This window comes from Coffea arabica, chromosome 11c, assembly GCF_036785885.1.
Source record: "Coffea arabica cultivar ET-39 chromosome 11c, Coffea Arabica ET-39 HiFi, whole genome shotgun sequence".
Lineage (NCBI taxonomy): Eukaryota > Viridiplantae > Streptophyta > Magnoliopsida > Gentianales > Rubiaceae > Coffea > Coffea arabica.
Window position 1 is genome coordinate 23884241 of NC_092330.1, and position 20519 is coordinate 23904759.

Here is a 20519-nt window from a genome sequence, read left to right on the forward strand (position 1 = left end):
AAGCGTGAAGAATCAATTTCAGGATAATTGAGACTTGTTCGACGAGGGAAAAAAAAGGTGCAAAGCAACAAGAAAAAAATATAAAAGTAAATAAATAAAAGGATGAGAGGAAATTCATGAATTGACGCTTAGAATGAATTCGGGTCCAGAAAAGCCAAACTGCTTCACAGGACCTGACAGTTTAAAAGAATAAAGCGAAAGGAACATGGCGGGTGCGATCATACCAGCACTAATGCACCGGATCCCATCAGAACTTCGAAGTTAAGCGTGCTTGGGCGACAGTAGTACTAGGATGGGTGATCCTAGGCCGGTCAACGGGTCGGGTCTACACCCGGATCCGGATCGGATCCCTGAAATTTTTGCGTGTATGGGTAGGGATTTAATTCCGTTATCCGGATCCGGATCCGTTTTTTCAAACAAAAAAACGGGTCGGATACGGAATATAGTATTCCGACCCGTATTAGACCCGGATCCGGATATAAATGATTTAATAATTTATAAAAAATATATATTATCAATATAATTTGATTAGGATGATGTATTTGAGTAAAATCAATTTGATTTATTTTCTTATTTGGTTTTTTCTTTGCATTAGCTAGAAATTTGTTTACAAATATATCTTTTTCTCTTTTTTGTTAGAAATTATAAATTTTGGCAAATTTGTTCGGGTAGACCCGACCCGGATCCGAGACTCGCCGGGTCCGGATCCGGAACACCGAATAAAAGACCCGTCGGGTAAACGGGTCGGATCCGGGTCCGGGTCCGGAATAATGAATTCCGGCCCGGACCCGGCCCGTTGACACCCCTAGGTGACCCCCTGGGAAATCCTCGTGTTGCATCCCTCCCTTTTTTGTTTCGAAATCCAAATTTCCCCTTCGTTCTTTATGCTGTAGTAATTTAGCTCCGTCGGAACGATTGCTTTATATTTTGCTTCTCATCGAAGCTTGAAGGCGGATCTGAAGGCGCGAGACAAGTCAGGAACGGTACGGCTGGATCGAAGCCCGGATCGTCGGTCAAAGTTGTCGGCGCAAATGTATAAGCGCAAGCGTGAAGGATCAATTTCAGGATAATTGAGAGTTGCGCGACGAGGGAAAAAAAAATGGTGCAAATCAACAAGAAAAAAATGTAAAAGTAAATAAATAAAAGGATGAGGGGAAATTCTTGAATTGACGCTTAAAATGAATTCGGGTCCAGAAAAGCCACACTGCTTCACAGGACGGGGCAGTTTAAAAGAATAAAGCGAAAGGAACATGGCGGGTGCGATCATACCAGCACTAATGCACCGGATCCCATCAGAACTCCGAAGTTAAGCGTGCTTGGGCGAGAGTAGTACTAGGATGGGTGACCCCCTGGGAAGTCCTCGTGTTGCACCCCTCCCTTTTTTGTTTCGAAATCCAAATTTCCCCTTCGTTCTTTATGCTGTAGTAATTTAGCTCCGTCGGAACGATTGCTTTATATTTTGCTTCTCATCGAAGCATGAAGGCGGATCTGAAGGCGCGAGACAAGTCAGGAACGGTACGGCTGGATCGAAGCCCGGATCGTCGGTCAAAGTTGTCGGCGCAAATGTATAAGCGCAAGCGTGAAGGATCAATTTCAGGATAATTGAGAGTTGTTCGACGAGGGAAAAAAAAGGTGCAAAGCAACAAGAAAAAAATATAAAAGTAAATAAATAAAAGGATGAGAGGAAATTCATGAATTGACGCTTAGAATGAATTCGGGTCCAGAAAAGCCAAACTGCTTCACAGGACGTGACAGTTTAAAAGAATAAAGCGAAAGGAACATGGCGGGTGCGATCATACCAGCACTAATGCACCGGATCCCATCAGAACTTCGAAGTTAAGCGTGCTTGGGCGACAGTAGTACCAGGATGGGTGACCCTAGGCCGGTCAACGGGTCGGGTCTACACCCGGATCCGGATCGGAATCCCTGAAATTTTTGCGGGTATGGGTAGGGATTTAATTCCGTTATCCGGATCCGGATCCGTTTTTTCAAACAAAAAAACGGGTCGGATACGGAATATAGTATTCCGACCCGTATTAGACCCGGATCCGGATATAAATGATTTAATAATTTATAAAAAATATATATTATCAATATAATTTGATTAGGATGATGTATTTGAGTAAAATCAATTTGATTTATTTTCTTATTTGGTTTTTTCTTTGCATTAGCTAGAAATTTGTTTACAAATATATCTTTTTCTCTTTTTTGTTAGAAATTATAAATTTTGGCAAATTTGTTCGGGTAGACCCGACCCGGATCCGAGACTCGCCGGGTCCGGATCCGGAACACAGAATAAAAGACCCGTCGGGTAAACGGGTCGGATCCGGGTCCGGGTCCGGAATAATGAATTCCGGCCCGGACCCGGCCCGTTGACACCCCTAGGTGACCCCCTGGGAAATCCTCGTGTTGCACCCCTCCCTTTTTTGTTTCGAAATCCAAATTTCCCCTTCGCTCTTTATGCTGTAGTAATTTAGCTCCGTCGGAACGATTGCTTTATATTTTGCTTCTCATCGAAGCATGAAGGCGGATCTGAAGGCGCGAGACAAGTCAGGAACGGTACGGCTGGATCGAAGCCCGGATCGTCGGTCAAAGTTGTCGGCGCAAATGTATAAGCGCAAGCGTGAAGGATCAATTTCAGGATAATTGAGAGTTGCGCGACGAGGGAAAAAAAAATGGTGCAAATCAACAAGAAAAAAATGTAAAAGTAAATAAATAAAAGGATGAGGGGAAATTCTTGAATTGACGCTTAGAATGAATTCGGGTCCAGAAAAGCCACACTGCTTCACAGGACGGGGCAGTTTAAAAGAATAAAGCGAAAGGAACATGGCGGGTGCGATCATACCAGCACTAATGCACCGGATCCCATCAGAACTCCGAAGTTAAGCGTGCTTGGGCGAGAGTAGTACTAGGATGGGTGACCCCCTGGGAAGTCCTCTTGTTGCACCCCTCCCTTTTTTGTTTCGAAATCCAAATTTCCCCTTCGTTCTTTATGCTGTAGTAATTTAGCTCCGTCGGAACGATTGCTTTATATTTTGCTTCTCATCGAAGCATGAAGGCGGATCTGAAGGCGCGAGACAAGTCAGGAACGGTACGGCTGGATCGAAGCCCGGATCGTCGGTCAAAGTTGTCGGCGCAAATGTATAAGCGCAAGCGTGAAGGATCAATTTCAGGATAATTGAGAGTTGTTCGACGAGGGAAAAAAAAGGTGCAAAGCAACAAGAAAAAAATATAAAAGTAAATAAATAAAAGGATGAGAGGAAATTCATGAATTGACGCTTAGAATGAATTCGGGTCCAGAAAAGCCAAACTGCTTCACAGGACGTGACAGTTTAAAAGAATAAAGCGAAAGGAACATGGCGGGTGCGATCATACCAGCACTAATGCACCGGATCCCATCAGAACTTCGAAGTTAAGCGTGCTTGGGCGACAGTAGTACCAGGATGGGTGACCCTAGGCCGGTCAACGGGTCGGGTCTACACCCGGATCCGGATCGGATCCCTGAAATTTTTGCGGGTATGGGTAGGGATTTAATTCCGTTATCCGGATCCGGATCCGTTTTTTCAAACAAAAAAACGGGTCGGATACGGAATATAGTATTCCGACCCGTATTAGACCCGGATCCGGATATAAATGATTTAATAATTTATAAAAAATATATATTATCAATATAATTTGATTAGGATGATGTATTTGAGTAAAATCAATTTGATTTATTTTCTTATTTGGTTTTTTCTTTGCATTAGCTAGAAATTTGTTTACAAATATATCTTTTTCTCTTTTTTGTTAGAAATTATAAATTTTGGCAAATTTGTTCGGGTAGACCCGACCCGGATCCGAGACTCGCCGGGTCCGGATCCGGAACACCGAATAAAAGACCCGTCGGGTAAACGGGTCGGATCCGGGTCCGGGTCCGGAATAATGAATTCCGGCCCGGACCCGGCCCGTTGACACCCCTAGGTGACCCCCTGGGAAATCCTCGTGTTGCATCCCTCCCTTTTTTGTTTCGAAATCCAAATTTCCCCTTCGTTCTTTATGCTGTAGTAATTTAGCTCCGTCGGAACGATTGCTTTATATTTTGCTTCTCATCGAAGCATGAAGGCGGATCTGAAGGCGCGAGACAAGTCAGGAACGGTACGGCTGGATCGAAGCCCGGATCGTCGGTCAAAGTTGTCGGCGCAAATGTATAAGCGCAAGCGTGAAGGATCAATTTCAGGATAATTGAGAGTTGCGCGACGAGGGAAAAAAAAATGGTGCAAATCAACAAGAAAAAAATGTAAAAGTAAATAAATAAAAGGATGAGGGGAAATTCTTGAATTGACGCTTAAAATGAATTCGGGTCCAGAAAAGCCACACTGCTTCACAGGACGGGGCAGTTTAAAAGAATAAAGCGAAAGGAACATGGCGGGTGCGATCATACCAGCACTAATGCACCGGATCCCATCAGAACTCCGAAGTTAAGCGTGCTTGGGCGAGAGTAGTACTAGGATGGGTGACCCCCTGGGAAGTCCTCTTGTTGCACCCCTCCCTTTTTTGTTTCGAAATCCAAATTTCCCCTTCGTTCTTTATGCTGTAGTAATTTAGCTCCGTCGGAACGATTGCTTTATATTTTGCTTCTCATCGAAGCATGAAGGCGGATCTGAAGGCGCGAGACAAGTCAGGAACGGTACGGCTGGATCGAAGCCCGGATCGTCGGTCAAAGTTGTCGGCGCAAATGTATAAGCGCAAGCGTGAAGGATCAATTTCAGGATAATTGAGAGTTGTTCGACGAGGGAAAAAAAAGGTGCAAAGCAACAAGAAAAAAATATAAAAGTAAATAAATAAAAGGATGAGAGGAAATTCATGAATTGACGCTTAGAATGAATTCGGGTCCAGAAAAGCCAAACTGCTTCACAGGACGTGACAGTTTAAAAGAATAAAGCGAAAGGAACATGGCGGGTGCGATCATACCAGCACTAATGCACCGGATCCCATCAGAACTTCGAAGTTAAGCGTGCTTGGGCGACAGTAGTACCAGGATGGGTGACCCTAGGCCGGTCAACGGGTCGGGTCTACACCCGGATCCGGATCGGATCCCTGAAATTTTTGCGGGTATGGGTAGGGATTTAATTCCGTTATCCGGATCCGGATCCGTTTTTTCAAACAAAAAAACGGGTCGGATACGGAATATAGTATTCCGACCCGTATTAGACCCGGATCCGGATATAAATGATTTAATAATTTATAAAAAATATATATTATCAATATAATTTGATTAGGATGATGTATTTGAGTAAAATCAATTTGATTTATTTTCTTATTTGGTTTTTTCTTTGCATTAGCTAGAAATTTGTTTACAAATATATCTTTTTCTCTTTTTTGTTAGAAATTATAAATTTTGGCAAATTTGTTCGGGTAGACCCGACCCGGATCCGAGACTCGCCGGGTCCGGATCCGGAACACCGAATAAAAGACCCGTCGGGTAAACGGGTCGGATCCGGGTCCGGGTCCGGAATAATGAATTCCGGCCCGGACCCGGCCCGTTGACACCCCTAGGTGACCCCCTGGGAAATCCTCGTGTTGCATCCCTCCCTTTTTTGTTTCGAAATCCAAATTTCCCCTTCGTTCTTTATGCTGTAGTAATTTAGCTCCGTCGGAACGATTGCTTTATATTTTGCTTCTCATCGAAGCATGAAAGCGGATCTGAAGGCGCGAGACAAGTCAGGAACGGTACGGCTGGATCGAAGCCCGGATCGTCGGTCAAAGTTGTCGGCGCAAATGTATAAGCGCAAGCGTGAAGGATCAATTTCAGGATAATTGAGAGTTGCGCGACGAGGGAAAAAAAATGGTGCAAATCAACAAGAAAAAAATGTAAAAGTAAATAAATAAAAGGATGAGGGGAAATTCTTGAATTGACGCTTAAAATGAATTCGGGTCCAGAAAAGCCACACTGCTTCACAGGACGGGGCAGTTTAAAAGAATAAAGCGAAAGGAACATGGCGGGTGCGATCATACCAGCACTAATGCACCGGATCCCATCAGAACTCCGAAGTTAAGCGTGCTTGGGCGAGAGTAGTACTAGGATGGGTGACCCCCTGGGAAGTCCTCGTGTTGCACCCCTCCCTTTTTTGTTTCGAAATCCAAATTTCCCCTTCGTTCTTTATGCTGTAGTAATTTAGCTCCGTCGGAACGATTGCTTTATATTTTGCTTCTCATCGAAGCATGAAGGCGGATCTGAAGGCGCGAGACAAGTCAGGAACGGTACGGCTGGATCGAAGCCCGGATCGTCGGTCAAAGTTGTCGGCGCAAATGTATAAGCGCAAGCGTGAAGGATCAATTTCAGGATAATTGAGAGTTGTTCGACGAGGGAAAAAAAAGGTGCAAAGCAACAAGAAAAAAATATAAAAGTAAATAAATAAAAGGATGAGAGGAAATTCATGAATTGACGCTTAGAATGAATTCGGGTCCAGAAAAGCCAAACTGCTTCACAGGACGTGACAGTTTAAAAGAATAAAGCGAAAGGAACATGGCGGGTGCGATCATACCAGCACTAATGCACCGGATCCCATCAGAACTTCGAAGTTAAGCGTGCTTGGGCGACAGTAGTACCAGGATGGGTGACCCTAGGCCGGTCAACGGGTCGGGTCTACACCCGGATCCGGATCGGATCCCTGAAATTTTTGCGGGTATGGGTAGGGATTTAATTCCGTTATCCGGATCCGGATCCGTTTTTTCAAACAAAAAAACGGGTCGGATACGGAATATAGTATTCCGACCCGTATTAGACCCGGATCCGGATATAAATGATTTAATAATTTATAAAAAATATATATTATCAATATAATTTGATTAGGATGATGTATTTGAGTAAAATCAATTTGATTTATTTTCTTATTTGGTTTTTTCTTTGCATTAGCTAGAAATTTGTTTACAAATATATTTTTTTCTCTTTTTTGTTAGAAATTATAAATTTTGGCAAATTTGTTCGGGTAGACCCGACCCGGATCCGAGACTCGCCGGGTCCGGATCCGGAACACAGAATAAAAGACCCGTCGGGTAAACGGGTCGGATCCGGGTCCGGGTCCGGAATAATGAATTCCGGCCCGGACCCGGCCCGTTGACACCCCTAGGTGACCCCCTGGGAAATCCTCGTGTTGCACCCCTCCCTTTTTTGTTTCGAAATCCAAATTTCCCCTTCGCTCTTTATGCTGTAGTAATTTAGCTCCGTCGGAACGATTGCTTTATATTTTGCTTCTCATCGAAGCATGAAGGCGGATCTGAAGGCGCGAGACAAGTCAGGAACGGTACGGCTGGATCGAAGCCCGGATCGTCGGTCAAAGTTGTCGGCGCAAATGTATAAGCGCAAGCGTGAAGGATCAATTTCAGGATAATTGAGAGTTGCGCGACGAGGGAAAAAAAAATGGTGCAAATCAACAAGAAAAAAATGTAAAAGTAAATAAATAAAAGGATGAGGGGAAATTCTTGAATTGACGCTTAGAATGAATTCGGGTCCAGAAAAGCCACACTGCTTCACAGGACGGGGCAGTTTAAAAGAATAAAGCGAAAGGAACATGGCGGGTGCGATCATACCAGCACTAATGCACCGGATCCCATCAGAACTCCGAAGTTAAGCGTGCTTGGGCGATAGTAGTACTAGGATGGGTGACCCCCTGGGAAGTCCTCGTGTTGCAACCCTCCCTTTTTTGTTTCGAAATCCAAATTTCCCCTTCGTTCTTTATGCTGTAGTAATTTAGCTCCGTCGGAACGATTGCTTTATATTTTGCTTCTCATCGAAGCATGAAGGCGGATCTGAAGGCGCGAGACAAGTCAGGAACGGTACGGCTGGATCGAAACCCGGATCGTCGGTCAAAGTTGTCGGCGCAAATGTATAAGCGCAAGCGTGAAGGATCAATTTCAGGATAATTGAGAGTTGTTCGACGAGAGAAAAAAAAGGTGCAAAGCAACAAGAAAAAAATATAAAAGTAAATAAATAAAAGGATGAGAGAAAATTCATGAATTGACGCTTAGAATGAATTCGGGTCCAAAAAAGCCAAACTGCTTCACAGGACGTGGCAGTTTAAAAGAATAAAGCGAAAGGAACATGGCGGGTGCGATCATACCAGCACTAATGCACCGGATCCCATCAGAACTTCGAAGTTAAGCGTGCTTGGGCGACAGTAGTACTAGGATGGGTGACCCTAGGCCGGTCAACGGGTCGGGTCTACACCCGGATCCGGATCGGATCCCTGAAATTTTTGCGGGTATGGGTAGGGATTTAATTCCGTTATCCGGATCCGGATCCGTTTTTTCAAACAAAAAAACGGGTCGGATACGGAATATAGTATTCCGACCCGTATTAGACCCGGATCCGGATATAAATGATTTAATAATTTATAAAAAATATATATTATCAATATAATTTGATTAGGATGATGTATTTGAGTAAAATCAATTTGATTTATTTTCTTATTTGGTTTTTTCTTTGCATTAGCTAGAAATTTGTTTACAAATATATCTTTTTCTCTTTTTTGTTAGAAATTATAAATTTTGACAAATTTGTTCGGGTAGACCCGACCCGGATCCGAGACTCGCCGGGTCCGGATCCGGAACACCGAATAAAAGACCCGTCGGGTAAACTGGTCGGATCCGGGTCCGGGTCCGGAATAATGAATTCCGGCCCGGACCCCGGCCCGTTGACACCCCTAGGTGACCCCCTGGGAAATCCTCGTGTTGCACCCCTCCCTTTTTTGTTTCGAAATCCAAATTTCCCCTTCGTTCTTTATGCTGTAGTAATTTAGCTCCGTCGGAACGATTGCTTTATATTTTGCTTCTCATCGAAGCATGAAGGCGGATCTGAAGGCGCGAGACAAGTCAGGAACGGTACGGCTGGATCGAAGCCCGGATCGTCGGTCAAAGTTGTCGGCGCAAATGTATAAGCGCAAGCGTGAAGGATCAATTTCAGGATAATTGAGAGTTGCGCGACGAGGGAAAAAAAATGGTGCAAATCAACAAGAAAAAAATGTAAAAGTAAATAAATAAAAGGATGAGGGGAAATTCTTGAATTGACGCTTAAAATGAATTCGGGTCCAGAAAAGCCACACTGCTTCACAGGACGGGGCAGTTTAAAAGAATAAAGCGAAAGGAACATGGCGGGTGCGATCATACCAGCACTAATGCACCGGATCCCATCAGAACTCCGAAGTTAAGCGTGCTTGGGCGAGAGTAGTACTAGGATGGGTGACCCCCTGGGAAGTCCTCTTGTTGCACCCCTCCCTTTTTTGTTTCGAAATCCAAATTTCCCCTTCGTTCTTTATGCTGTAGTAATTTAGCTCCGTCGGAACGATTGCTTTATATTTTGCTTCTCATCGAAGCATGAAGGCGGATCTGAAGGCGCGAGACAAGTCAGGAACGGTACGGCTGGATCGAAGCCCGGATCGTCGGTCAAAGTTGTCGGCGCAAATGTATAAGCGCAAGCGTGAAGGATCAATTTCAGGATAATTGAGAGTTGTTCGACGAGGGAAAAAAAAGGTGCAAAGCAACAAGAAAAAAATATAAAAGTAAATAAATAAAAGGATGAGAGGAAATTCATGAATTGACGCTTAGAATGAATTCGGGTCCAGAAAAGCCAAACTGCTTCACAGGACGTGACAGTTTAAAAGAATAAAGCGAAAGGAACATGGCGGGTGCGATCATACCAGCACTAATGCACCGGATCCCATCAGAACTTCGAAGTTAAGCGTGCTTGGGCGACAGTAGTACCAGGATGGGTGACCCTAGGCCGGTCAACGGGTCGGGTCTACACCCGGATCCGGATCGGATCCCTGAAATTTTTGCGGGTATGGGTAGGGATTTAATTCCGTTATCCGGATCCGGATCCGTTTTTTCAAACAAAAAAACGGGTCGGATACGGAATATAGTATTCCGACCCGTATTAGACCCGGATCCGGATATAAATGATTTAATAATTTATAAAAAATATATATTATCAATATAATTTGATTAGGATGATGTATTTGAGTAAAATCAATTTGATTTATTTTCTTATTTGGTTTTTTCTTTGCATTAGCTAGAAATTTGTTTACAAATATATCTTTTTCTCTTTTTTGTTAGAAATTATAAATTTTGGCAAATTTGTTCGGGTAGACCCGACCCGGATCCGAGACTCGCCGGGTCCGGATCCGGAACACCGAATAAAAGACCCGTCGGGTAAACGGGTCGGATCCGGGTCCGGGTCCGGAATAATGAATTCCGGCCCGGACCCGGCCCGTTGACACCCCTAGGTGACCCCCTGGGAAATCCTCGTGTTGCATCCCTCCCTTTTTTGTTTCGAAATCCAAATTTCCCCTTCGTTCTTTATGCTGTAGTAATTTAGCTCCGTCGGAACGATTGCTTTATATTTTGCTTCTCATCGAAGCATGAAGGCGGATCTGAAGGCGCGAGACAAGTCAGGAACGGTACGGCTGGATCGAAGCCCGGATCGTCGGTCAAAGTTGTCGGCGCAAATGTATAAGCGCAAGCGTGAAGGATCAATTTCAGGATAATTGAGAGTTGCGCGACGAGGGAAAAAAAATGGTGCAAATCAACAAGAAAAAAATGTAAAAGTAAATAAATAAAAGGATGAGGGGAAATTCTTGAATTGACGCTTAAAATGAATTCGGGTCCAGAAAAGCCACACTGCTTCACAGGACGGGGCAGTTTAAAAGAATAAAGCGAAAGGAACATGGCGGGTGCGATCATACCAGCACTAATGCACCGGATCCCATCAGAACTCCGAAGTTAAGCGTGCTTGGGCGAGAGTAGTACTAGGATGGGTGACCCCCTGGGAAGTCCTCGTGTTGCACCCCTCCCTTTTTTGTTTCGAAATCCAAATTTCCCCTTCGTTCTTTATGCTGTAGTAATTTAGCTCCGTCGGAACGATTGCTTTATATTTTGCTTCTCATCGAAGCATGAAGGCGGATCTGAAGGCGCGAGACAAGTCAGGAACGGTACGGCTGGATCGAAGCCCGGATCGTCGGTCAAAGTTGTCGGCGCAAATGTATAAGCGCAAGCGTGAAGGATCAATTTCAGGATAATTGAGAGTTGTTCGACGAGGGAAAAAAAAGGTGCAAAGCAACAAGAAAAAAATATAAAAGTAAATAAATAAAAGGATGAGAGGAAATTCATGAATTGACGCTTAGAATGAATTCGGGTCCAGAAAAGCCAAACTGCTTCACAGGACGTGACAGTTTAAAAGAATAAAGCGAAAGGAACATGGCGGGTGCGATCATACCAGCACTAATGCACCGGATCCCATCAGAACTTCGAAGTTAAGCGTGCTTGGGCGACAGTAGTACCAGGATGGGTGACCCTAGGCCGGTCAACGGGTCGGGTCTACACCCGGATCCGGATCGGATCCCTGAAATTTTTGCGGGTATGGGTAGGGATTTAATTCCGTTATCCGGATCCGGATCCGTTTTTTCAAACAAAAAAACGGGTCGGATACGGAATATAGTATTCCGACCCGTATTAGACCCGGATCCGGATATAAATGATTTAATAATTTATAAAAAATATATATTATCAATATAATTTGATTAGGATGATGTATTTGAGTAAAATCAATTTGATTTATTTTCTTATTTGGTTTTTTCTTTGCATTAGCTAGAAATTTGTTTACAAATATATCTTTTTCTCTTTTTTGTTAGAAATTATAAATTTTGGCAAATTTGTTCGGGTAGACCCGACCCGGATCCGAGACTCGCCGGGTCCGGATCCGGAACACAGAATAAAAGACCCGTCGGGTAAACGGGTCGGATCCGGGTCCGGGTCCGGAATAATGAATTCCGGCCCGGACCCGGCCCGTTGACACCCCTAGGTGACCCCCTGGGAAATCCTCGTGTTGCACCCCTCCCTTTTTTGTTTCGAAATCCAAATTTCCCCTTCGCTCTTTATGCTGTAGTAATTTAGCTCCGTCGGAACGATTGCTTTATATTTTGCTTCTCATCGAAGCATGAAGGCGGATCTGAAGGCGCGAGACAAGTCAGGAACGGTACGGCTGGATCGAAGCCCGGATCGTCGGTCAAAGTTGTCGGCGCAAATGTATAAGCGCAAGCGTGAAGGATCAATTTCAGGATAATTGAGAGTTGCGCGACGAGGGAAAAAAAAATGGTGCAAATCAACAAGAAAAAAATGTAAAAGTAAATAAATAAAAGGATGAGGGGAAATTCTTGAATTGACGCTTAGAATGAATTCGGGTCCAGAAAAGCCACACTGCTTCACAGGACGGGGCAGTTTAAAAGAATAAAGCGAAAGGAACATGGCGGGTGCGATCATACCAGCACTAATGCACCGGATCCCATCAGAACTCCGAAGTTAAGCGTGCTTGGGCGATAGTAGTACTAGGATGGGTGACCCCCTGGGAAGTCCTCGTGTTGCAACCCTCCCTTTTTTGTTTCGAAATCCAAATTTCCCCTTCGTTCTTTATGCTGTAGTAATTTAGCTCCGTCGGAACGATTGCTTTATATTTTGCTTCTCATCGAAGCATGAAGGCGGATCTGAAGGCGCGAGACAAGTCAGGAACGGTACGGCTGGATCGAAACCCGGATCGTCGGTCAAAGTTGTCGGCGCAAATGTATAAGCGCAAGCGTGAAGGATCAATTTCAGGATAATTGAGAGTTGTTCGACGAGAGAAAAAAAAGGTGCAAAGCAACAAGAAAAAAATATAAAAGTAAATAAATAAAAGGATGAGAGGAAATTCATGAATTGACGCTTAGAATGAATTCGGGTCCAAAAAAGCCAAACTGCTTCACAGGACGTGGCAGTTTAAAAGAATAAAGCGAAAGGAACATGGCGGGTGCGATCATACCAGCACTAATGCACCGGATCCCATCAGAACTTCGAAGTTAAGCGTGCTTGGGCGACAGTAGTACTAGGATGGGTGACCCTAGGCCGGTCAACGGGTCGGGTCTACACCCGGATCCGGATCGGATCCCTGAAATTTTTGCGGGTATGGGTAGGGATTTAATTCCGTTATCCGGATCCGGATCCGTTTTTTCAAACAAAAAAACGGGTCGGATACGGAATATAGTATTCCGACCCGTATTAGACCCGGATCCGGATATAAATGATTTAATAATTTATAAAAAATATATATTATCAATATAATTTGATTAGGATGATGTATTTGAGTAAAATCAATTTGATTTATTTTCTTATTTGGTTTTTTCTTTGCATTAGCTAGAAATTTGTTTACAAATATATCTTTTTCTCTTTTTTGTTAGAAATTATAAATTTTGACAAATTTGTTCGGGTAGACCCGACCCGGATCCGAGACTCGCCGGGTCCGGATCCGGAACACCGAATAAAAGACCCGTCGGGTAAACTGGTCGGATCCGGGTCCGGGTCCGGAATAATGAATTCCGGCCCGGACCCCGGCCCGTTGACACCCCTAGGTGACCCCCTGGGAAATCCTCGTGTTGCACCCCTCCCTTTTTTGTTTCGAAATCCAAATTTCCCCTTCGTTCTTTATGCTGTAGTAATTTAGCTCCGTCGGAACGATTGCTTTATATTTTGCTTCTCATCGAAGCATGAAGGCGGATCTGAAGGCGCGAGACAAGTCAGGAACGGTACGGCTGGATCGAAGCCCGGATCGTCGGTCAAAGTTGTCGGCGCAAATGTATAAGCGCAAGCGTGAAGGATCAATTTCAGGATAATTGAGAGTTGCGCGACGAGGGAAAAAAAATGGTGCAAATCAACAAGAAAAAAATGTAAAAGTAAATAAATAAAAGGATGAGGGGAAATTCTTGAATTGACGCTTAAAATGAATTCGGGTCCAGAAAAGCCACACTGCTTCACAGGACGGGGCAGTTTAAAAGAATAAAGCGAAAGGAACATGGCGGGTGCGATCATACCAGCACTAATGCACCGGATCCCATCAGAACTCCGAAGTTAAGCGTGCTTGGGCGAGAGTAGTACTAGGATGGGTGACCCCCTGGGAAGTCCTCTTGTTGCACCCCTCCCTTTTTTGTTTCGAAATCCAAATTTCCCCTTCGTTCTTTATGCTGTAGTAATTTAGCTCCGTCGGAACGATTGCTTTATATTTTGCTTCTCATCGAAGCATGAAAGCGGATCTGAAGGCGCGAGACAAGTCAGGAACGGTACGGCTGGATCGAAGCCCGGATCGTCGGTCAAAGTTGTCGGCGCAAATGTATAAGCGCAAGCGTGAAGGATCAATTTCAGGATAATTGAGAGTTGTTCGACGAGGGAAAAAAAAGGTGCAAAGCAACAAGAAAAAAATATAAAAGTAAATAAATAAAAGGATGAGAGGAAATTCATGAATTGACGCTTAGAATGAATTCGGGTCCAGAAAAGCCAAACTGCTTCACAGGACGTGACAGTTTAAAAGAATAAAGCGAAAGGAACATGGCGGGTGCGATCATACCAGCACTAATGCACCGGATCCCATCAGAACTTCGAAGTTAAGCGTGCTTGGGCGACAGTAGTACCAGGATGGGTGACCCTAGGCCGGTCAACGGGTCGGGTCTACACCCGGATCCGGATCGGATCCCTGAAATTTTTGCGGGTATGGGTAGGGATTTAATTCCGTTATCCGGATCCGGATCCGTTTTTTCAAACAAAAAAACGGGTCGGATACGGAATATAGTATTCCGACCCGTATTAGACCCGGATCCGGATATAAATGATTTAATAATTTATAAAAAATATATATTATCAATATAATTTGATTAGGATGATGTATTTGAGTAAAATCAATTTGATTTATTTTCTTATTTGGTTTTTTCTTTGCATTAGCTAGAAATTTGTTTACAAATATATCTTTTTCTCTTTTTTGTTAGAAATTATAAATTTTGGCAAATTTGTTCGGGTAGACCCGACCCGGATCCGAGACTCGCCGGGTCCGGATCCGGAACACCGAATAAAAGACCCGTCGGGTAAACGGGTCGGATCCGGGTCCGGGTCCGGAATAATGAATTCCGGCCCGGACCCGGCCCGTTGACACCCCTAGGTGACCCCCTGGGAAATCCTCGTGTTGCATCCCTCCCTTTTTTGTTTCGAAATCCAAATTTCCCCTTCGTTCTTTATGCTGTAGTAATTTAGCTCCGTCGGAACGATTGCTTTATATTTTGCTTCTCATCGAAGCATGAAGGCGGATCTGAAGGCGCGAGACAAGTCAGGAACGGTACGGCTGGATCGAAGCCCGGATCGTCGGTCAAAGTTGTCGGCGCAAATGTATAAGCGCAAGCGTGAAGGATCAATTTCAGGATAATTGAGAGTTGCGCGACGAGGGAAAAAAAAATGGTGCAAATCAACAAGAAAAAAATGTAAAAGTAAATAAATAAAAGGATGAGGGGAAATTCTTGAATTGACGCTTAAAATGAATTCGGGTCCAGAAAAGCCACACTGCTTCACAGGACGGGGCAGTTTAAAAGAATAAAGCGAAAGGAACATGGCGGGTGCGATCATACCAGCACTAATGCACCGGATCCCATCAGAACTCCGAAGTTAAGCGTGCTTGGGCGAGAGTAGTACTAGGATGGGTGACCCCCTGGGAAGTCCTCGTGTTGCACCCCTCCCTTTTTTGTTTCGAAATCCAAATTTCCCCTTCGTTCTTTATGCTGTAGTAATTTAGCTCCGTCGGAACGATTGCTTTATATTTTGCTTCTCATCGAAGCATGAAGGCGGATCTGAAGGCGCGAGACAAGTCAGGAACGGTACGGCTGGATCGAAGCCCGGATCGTCGGTCAAAGTTGTCGGCGCAAATGTATAAGCGCAAGCGTGAAGGATCAATTTCAGGATAATTGAGAGTTGTTCGACGAGGGAAAAAAAAGGTGCAAAGCAACAAGAAAAAAATATAAAAGTAAATAAATAAAAGGATGAGAGGAAATTCATGAATTGACGCTTAGAATGAATTCGGGTCCAGAAAAGCCAAACTGCTTCACAGGACGTGACAGTTTAAAAGAATAAAGCGAAAGGAACATGGCGGGTGCGATCATACCAGCACTAATGCACCGGATCCCATCAGAACTTCGAAGTTAAGCGTGCTTGGGCGACAGTAGTACCAGGATGGGTGACCCTAGGCCGGTCAACGGGTCGGGTCTACACCCGGATCCGGATCGGAATCCCTGAAATTTTTGCGGGTATGGGTAGGGATTTAATTCCGTTATCCGGATCCGGATCCGTTTTTTCAAACAAAAAAACGGGTCGGATACGGAATATAGTATTCCGACCCGTATTAGACCCGGATCCGGATATAAATGATTTAATAATTTATAAAAAATATATATTATCAATATAATTTGATTAGGATGATGTATTTGAGTAAAATCAATTTGATTTATTTTCTTATTTGGTTTTTTCTTTGCATTAGCTAGAAATTTTTTACAAATATATCTTTTTCTCTTTTTTGTTAGAAATTATAAATTTTGGCAAATTTGTTCGGGTAGACCCGACCCGGATCCGAGACTCGCCGGGTCCGGATCCGGAACACCGAATAAAAGACCCGTCGGGTAAACGGGTCGGATCCGGGTCCGGGTCCGGAATAATGAATTCCGGCCCGGATCCGGCCCGTTGACACCCCTAGGTGACCCCCTGGGAAATCCTCGTGTTGCACCCCTCCCTTTTTTGTTTCGAAATCCAAATTTCCCCTTCGTTCTTTATGCTGTAGTAATTTAGCTCCGTCGGAACGATTGCTTTATATTTTGCTTCTCATCGAAGCATGAAGGCGGATCTGAAGGCGCGAGACAAGTCAGGAACGGTACGGCTGGATCGAATCCCGGATCGTCGGTCAAAGTTGTCGGCGCAAATGTATAAGCGCAAGCGTGAAGGATCAATTTCAGGATAATTGAGAGTTGCGCGACGAGGGAAAAAAAAATGGTGCAAATCAACAAGAAAAAAATGTAAAAGTAAATAAATAAAAGGATGAGGGGAAATTCTTGAATTGACGCTTAGAATGAATTCGGGTCCAGAAAAGCCACACTGCTTCACAGGACGGGGCAGTTTAAAAGAATAAAACGAAAGGAACATGGCGGGTGCGATCATACCAGCACTAATGCACCGGATCCCATCAGAACTCCGAAGTTAAGCGTGCTTGGGCGAGAGTAGTACTAGGATGGGTGACCCCCTGGGAAGTCCTCGTGTTGCACCCCTCCCTTTTTTGTTTCGAAATCCAAATTTCCCCTTCGTTCTTTATGCTGTAGTAATTTAGCTCCGTCGGAACGATTGCTTTAAATTTTGCTTCTCATCGAAGCATGAAGGCGGATCTGAAGGCGCGAGACAAGTCAGGAACGGTACGGCTGGATCGAAGCCCGGATCGTCGGTCAAAGTTGTCGGCGCAAATGTATAAGCGCAAGCGTGAAGAATCAATTTCAGGATAATTGAGACTTGTTCGACGAGGGAAAAAAAAGGTGCAAAGCAACAAGAAAAAAATATAAAAGTAAATAAATAAAAGGATGAGAGGAAATTCATGAATTGACGCTTAGAATGAATTCGGGTCCAGAAAAGCCAAACTGCTTCACAGGACGTGACAGTTTAAAAGAATAAAGCGAAAGGAACATGGCGGGTGCGATCATACCAGCACTAATGCACCGGATCCCATCAGAACTTCGAAGTTAAGCGTGCTTGGGCGACAGTAGTACTAGGATGGGTGATCCTAGGCCGGTCAACGGGTCGGGTCTACACCCGGATCCGGATCGGATCCCTGAAATTTTTGCGTGTATGGGTAGGGATTTAATTCCGTTATCCGGATCCGGATCCGTTTTTTCAAACAAAAAAACGGGTCGGATACGGAATATAGTATTCCGACCCGTATTAGACCCGGATCCGGATATAAATGATTTAATAATTTATAAAAAATATATATTATCAATATAATTTGATTAGGATGATGTATTTGAGTAAAATCAATTTGATTTATTTTCTTATTTGGTTTTTTCTTTGCATTAGCTAGAAATTTGTTTACAAATATATCTTTTTCTCTTTTTTGTTAGAAATTATAAATTTTGGCAAATTTGTTCGGGTAGACCCGACCCGGATCCGAGACTCGCCGGGTCCGGATCCGGAACACCGAATAAAAGACCCGTCGGGTAAACGGGTCGGATCCGGGTCCGGGTCCGGAATAATGAATTCCGGCCCGGACCCGGCCCGTTGACACCCCTAGGTGACCCCCTGGGAAATCCTCGTGTTGCATCCCTCCCTTTTTTGTTTCGAAATCCAAATTTCCCCTTCGTTCTTTATGCTGTAGTAATTTAGCTCCGTCGGAACGATTGCTTTATATTTTGCTTCTCATCGAAGCATGAAGGCGGATCTGAAGGCGCGAGACAAGTCAGGAACGGTACGGCTGGATCGAAGCCCGGATCGTCGGTCAAAGTTGTCGGCGCAAATGTATAAGCGCAAGCGTGAAGGATCAATTTCAGGATAATTGAGAGTTGCGCGACGAGGGAAAAAAAAATGGTGCAAATCAACAAGAAAAAAATGTAAAAGTAAATAAATAAAAGGATGAGGGGAAATTCTTGAATTGACGCTTAAAATGAATTCGGGTCCAGAAAAGCCACACTGCTTCACAGGACGGGGCAGTTTAAAAGAATAAAGCGAAAGGAACATGGCGGGTGCGATCATACCAGCACTAATGCACCGGATCCCATCAGAACTCCGAAGTTAAGCGTGCTTGGGCGAGAGTAGTACTAGGATGGGTGACCCCCTGGGAAGTCCTCGTGTTGCACCCCTCCCTTTTTTGTTTCGAAATCCAAATTTCCCCTTCGTTCTTTATGCTGTAGTAATTTAGCTCCGTCGGAACGATTGCTTTATATTTTGCTTCTCATCGAAGCATGAAGGCGGATCTGAAGGCGCGAGACAAGTCAGGAACGGTACGGCTGGATCGAAGCCCGGATCGTCGGTCAAAGTTGTCGGCGCAAATGTATAAGCGCAAGCGTGAAGGATCAATTTCAGGATAATTGAGAGTTGTTCGACGAGGGAAAAAAAAGGTGCAAAGCAACAAGAAAAAAATATAAAAGTAAATAAATAAAAGGATGAGAGGAAATTCATGAATTGACGCTTAGAATGAATTCGGGTCCAGAAAAGCCAAACTGCTTCACAGGACGTGACAGTTTAAAAGAATAAAGCGAAAGGAACATGGCGGGTGCGATCATACCAGCACTAATGCACCGGATCCCATCAGAACTTCGAAGTTAAGCGTGCTTGGGCGACAGTAGTACCAGGATGGGTGACCCTAGGCCGGTCAACGGGTCGGGTCTACACCCGGATCCGGATCGGAATCCCTGAAATTTTTGCGGGTATGGGTAGGGATTTAATTCCGTTATCCGGATCCGGATCCGTTTTTTCAAACAAAAAAACGGGTCGGATACGGAATATAGTATTCCGACCCGTATTAGACCCGGATCCGGATATAAATGATTTAATAATTTATAAAAAATATATATTATCAATATAATTTGATTAGGATGATGTATTTGAGTAAAATCAATTTGATTTATTTTCTTATTTGGTTTTTTCTTTGCATTAGCTAGAAATTTGTTTACAAATATATCTTTTTCTCTTTTTTGTTAGAAATTATAAATTTTGGCAAATTTGTTCGGGTAGACCCGACCCGGATCCGAGACTCGCCGGGTCCGGATCCGGAACACAGAATAAAAGACCCGTCGGGTAAACGGGTCGGATCCGGGTCCGGGTCCGGAATAATGAATTCCGGCCCGGACCCGGCCCGTTGACACCCCTAGGTGACCCCCTGGGAAATCCTCGTGTTGCACCCCTCCCTTTTTTGTTTCGAAATCCAAATTTCCCCTTCGCTCTTTATGCTGTAGTAATTTAGCTCCGTCGGAACGATTGCTTTATATTTTGCTTCTCATCGAAGCATGAAGGCGGATCTGAAGGCGCGAGACAAGTCAGGAACGGTACGGCTGGATCGAAGCCCGGATCGTCGGTCAAAGTTGTCGGCGCAAATGTATAAGCGCAAGCGTGAAGGATCAATTTCAGGATAATTGAGAGTTGCGCGACGAGGGAAAAAAAAATGGTGCAAATCAACAAGAAAAAAATGTAAAAGTAAATAAATAAAAGGATGAGGGGAAATTCTTGAATTGACGCTTAGAATGAATTCGGGTCCAGAAAAGCCACACTGCTTCACAGGACGGGGCAGTTTAAAAGAATAAAGCGAAAGGAACATGGCGGGTGCGATCATACCAGCACTAATGCACCGGATCCCATCAGAACTCCGAAGTTAAGCGTGCTTGGGCGAGAGTAGTACTAGGATGGGTGACCCCCTGGGAAGTCCTCTTGTTGCACCCCTCCCTTTTTTGTTTCGAAATCCAAATTTCCCCTTCGTTCTTTATGCTGTAGTAATTTAGCTCCGTCGGAACGATTGCTTTATATTTTGCTTCTCATCGAAGCATGAAGGCGGATCTGAAGGCGCGAGACAAGTCAGGAACGGTACGGCTGGATCGAAGCCCGGATCGTCGGTCAAAGTTGTCGGCGCAAATGTATAAGCGCAAGCGTGAAGGATCAATTTCAGGATAATTGAGAGTTGTTCGACG

General features: G+C 44.3%; 13 non-coding genes and 13 pseudogenes across 13 annotated transcripts; all 26 read left to right on the forward strand.

Annotated features, from left to right (window-relative positions):
* The first annotated feature begins 210 nt into the window (after positions 1-210).
* On the forward strand, positions 211-328 carry LOC140020619 (5S ribosomal RNA; annotated as a pseudogene).
* Positions 329-1255: 927 nt separating this feature from the next.
* LOC140017400 (5S ribosomal RNA) lies at positions 1256-1374 on the forward strand. The gene has a single exon (XR_011823709.1). It is a non-coding gene; the product is annotated as a 5S ribosomal RNA (ribosomal RNA).
* Positions 1375-1785: 411 nt separating this feature from the next.
* Positions 1786-1903, forward strand: LOC140020313 (5S ribosomal RNA; annotated as a pseudogene).
* A 928-nt stretch (positions 1904-2831) lies between these two features.
* LOC140017938 (5S ribosomal RNA) lies at positions 2832-2950 on the forward strand. Its single transcript, XR_011824243.1, has one exon. It is a non-coding gene; the product is annotated as a 5S ribosomal RNA (ribosomal RNA).
* A 411-nt stretch (positions 2951-3361) lies between these two features.
* LOC140020315 (5S ribosomal RNA) lies at positions 3362-3479 on the forward strand (annotated as a pseudogene).
* A 927-nt stretch (positions 3480-4406) lies between these two features.
* On the forward strand, positions 4407-4525 carry LOC140017939 (5S ribosomal RNA). Its single transcript, XR_011824244.1, has one exon. It is a non-coding gene; the product is annotated as a 5S ribosomal RNA (ribosomal RNA).
* Positions 4526-4936: 411 nt separating this feature from the next.
* On the forward strand, positions 4937-5054 carry LOC140020316 (5S ribosomal RNA; annotated as a pseudogene).
* Positions 5055-5980: 926 nt separating this feature from the next.
* LOC140017401 (5S ribosomal RNA) lies at positions 5981-6099 on the forward strand. The gene has a single exon (XR_011823710.1). It is a non-coding gene; the product is annotated as a 5S ribosomal RNA (ribosomal RNA).
* A 411-nt stretch (positions 6100-6510) lies between these two features.
* Positions 6511-6628, forward strand: LOC140020317 (5S ribosomal RNA; annotated as a pseudogene).
* A 927-nt stretch (positions 6629-7555) lies between these two features.
* LOC140018051 (5S ribosomal RNA) lies at positions 7556-7674 on the forward strand. Its single transcript, XR_011824353.1, has one exon. It is a non-coding gene; the product is annotated as a 5S ribosomal RNA (ribosomal RNA).
* A 411-nt stretch (positions 7675-8085) lies between these two features.
* Positions 8086-8203, forward strand: LOC140019866 (5S ribosomal RNA; annotated as a pseudogene).
* A 927-nt stretch (positions 8204-9130) lies between these two features.
* On the forward strand, positions 9131-9249 carry LOC140017940 (5S ribosomal RNA). The gene has a single exon (XR_011824245.1). It is a non-coding gene; the product is annotated as a 5S ribosomal RNA (ribosomal RNA).
* Positions 9250-9660: 411 nt separating this feature from the next.
* On the forward strand, positions 9661-9778 carry LOC140020318 (5S ribosomal RNA; annotated as a pseudogene).
* A 926-nt stretch (positions 9779-10704) lies between these two features.
* Positions 10705-10823, forward strand: LOC140017402 (5S ribosomal RNA). Its single transcript, XR_011823711.1, has one exon. It is a non-coding gene; the product is annotated as a 5S ribosomal RNA (ribosomal RNA).
* A 411-nt stretch (positions 10824-11234) lies between these two features.
* Positions 11235-11352, forward strand: LOC140020319 (5S ribosomal RNA; annotated as a pseudogene).
* A 927-nt stretch (positions 11353-12279) lies between these two features.
* On the forward strand, positions 12280-12398 carry LOC140018052 (5S ribosomal RNA). The gene has a single exon (XR_011824354.1). It is a non-coding gene; the product is annotated as a 5S ribosomal RNA (ribosomal RNA).
* A 411-nt stretch (positions 12399-12809) lies between these two features.
* Positions 12810-12927, forward strand: LOC140019867 (5S ribosomal RNA; annotated as a pseudogene).
* A 927-nt stretch (positions 12928-13854) lies between these two features.
* Positions 13855-13973, forward strand: LOC140017941 (5S ribosomal RNA). The gene has a single exon (XR_011824246.1). It is a non-coding gene; the product is annotated as a 5S ribosomal RNA (ribosomal RNA).
* A 411-nt stretch (positions 13974-14384) lies between these two features.
* LOC140020321 (5S ribosomal RNA) lies at positions 14385-14502 on the forward strand (annotated as a pseudogene).
* Positions 14503-15429: 927 nt separating this feature from the next.
* On the forward strand, positions 15430-15548 carry LOC140017403 (5S ribosomal RNA). The gene has a single exon (XR_011823712.1). It is a non-coding gene; the product is annotated as a 5S ribosomal RNA (ribosomal RNA).
* Positions 15549-15959: 411 nt separating this feature from the next.
* LOC140020322 (5S ribosomal RNA) lies at positions 15960-16077 on the forward strand (annotated as a pseudogene).
* Positions 16078-17004: 927 nt separating this feature from the next.
* LOC140017404 (5S ribosomal RNA) lies at positions 17005-17123 on the forward strand. The gene has a single exon (XR_011823713.1). It is a non-coding gene; the product is annotated as a 5S ribosomal RNA (ribosomal RNA).
* A 411-nt stretch (positions 17124-17534) lies between these two features.
* On the forward strand, positions 17535-17652 carry LOC140020620 (5S ribosomal RNA; annotated as a pseudogene).
* Positions 17653-18579: 927 nt separating this feature from the next.
* Positions 18580-18698, forward strand: LOC140017405 (5S ribosomal RNA). The gene has a single exon (XR_011823714.1). It is a non-coding gene; the product is annotated as a 5S ribosomal RNA (ribosomal RNA).
* A 411-nt stretch (positions 18699-19109) lies between these two features.
* Positions 19110-19227, forward strand: LOC140020323 (5S ribosomal RNA; annotated as a pseudogene).
* Positions 19228-20155: 928 nt separating this feature from the next.
* On the forward strand, positions 20156-20274 carry LOC140017943 (5S ribosomal RNA). The gene has a single exon (XR_011824248.1). It is a non-coding gene; the product is annotated as a 5S ribosomal RNA (ribosomal RNA).
* Positions 20275-20519: the final 245 nt, after the last annotated feature.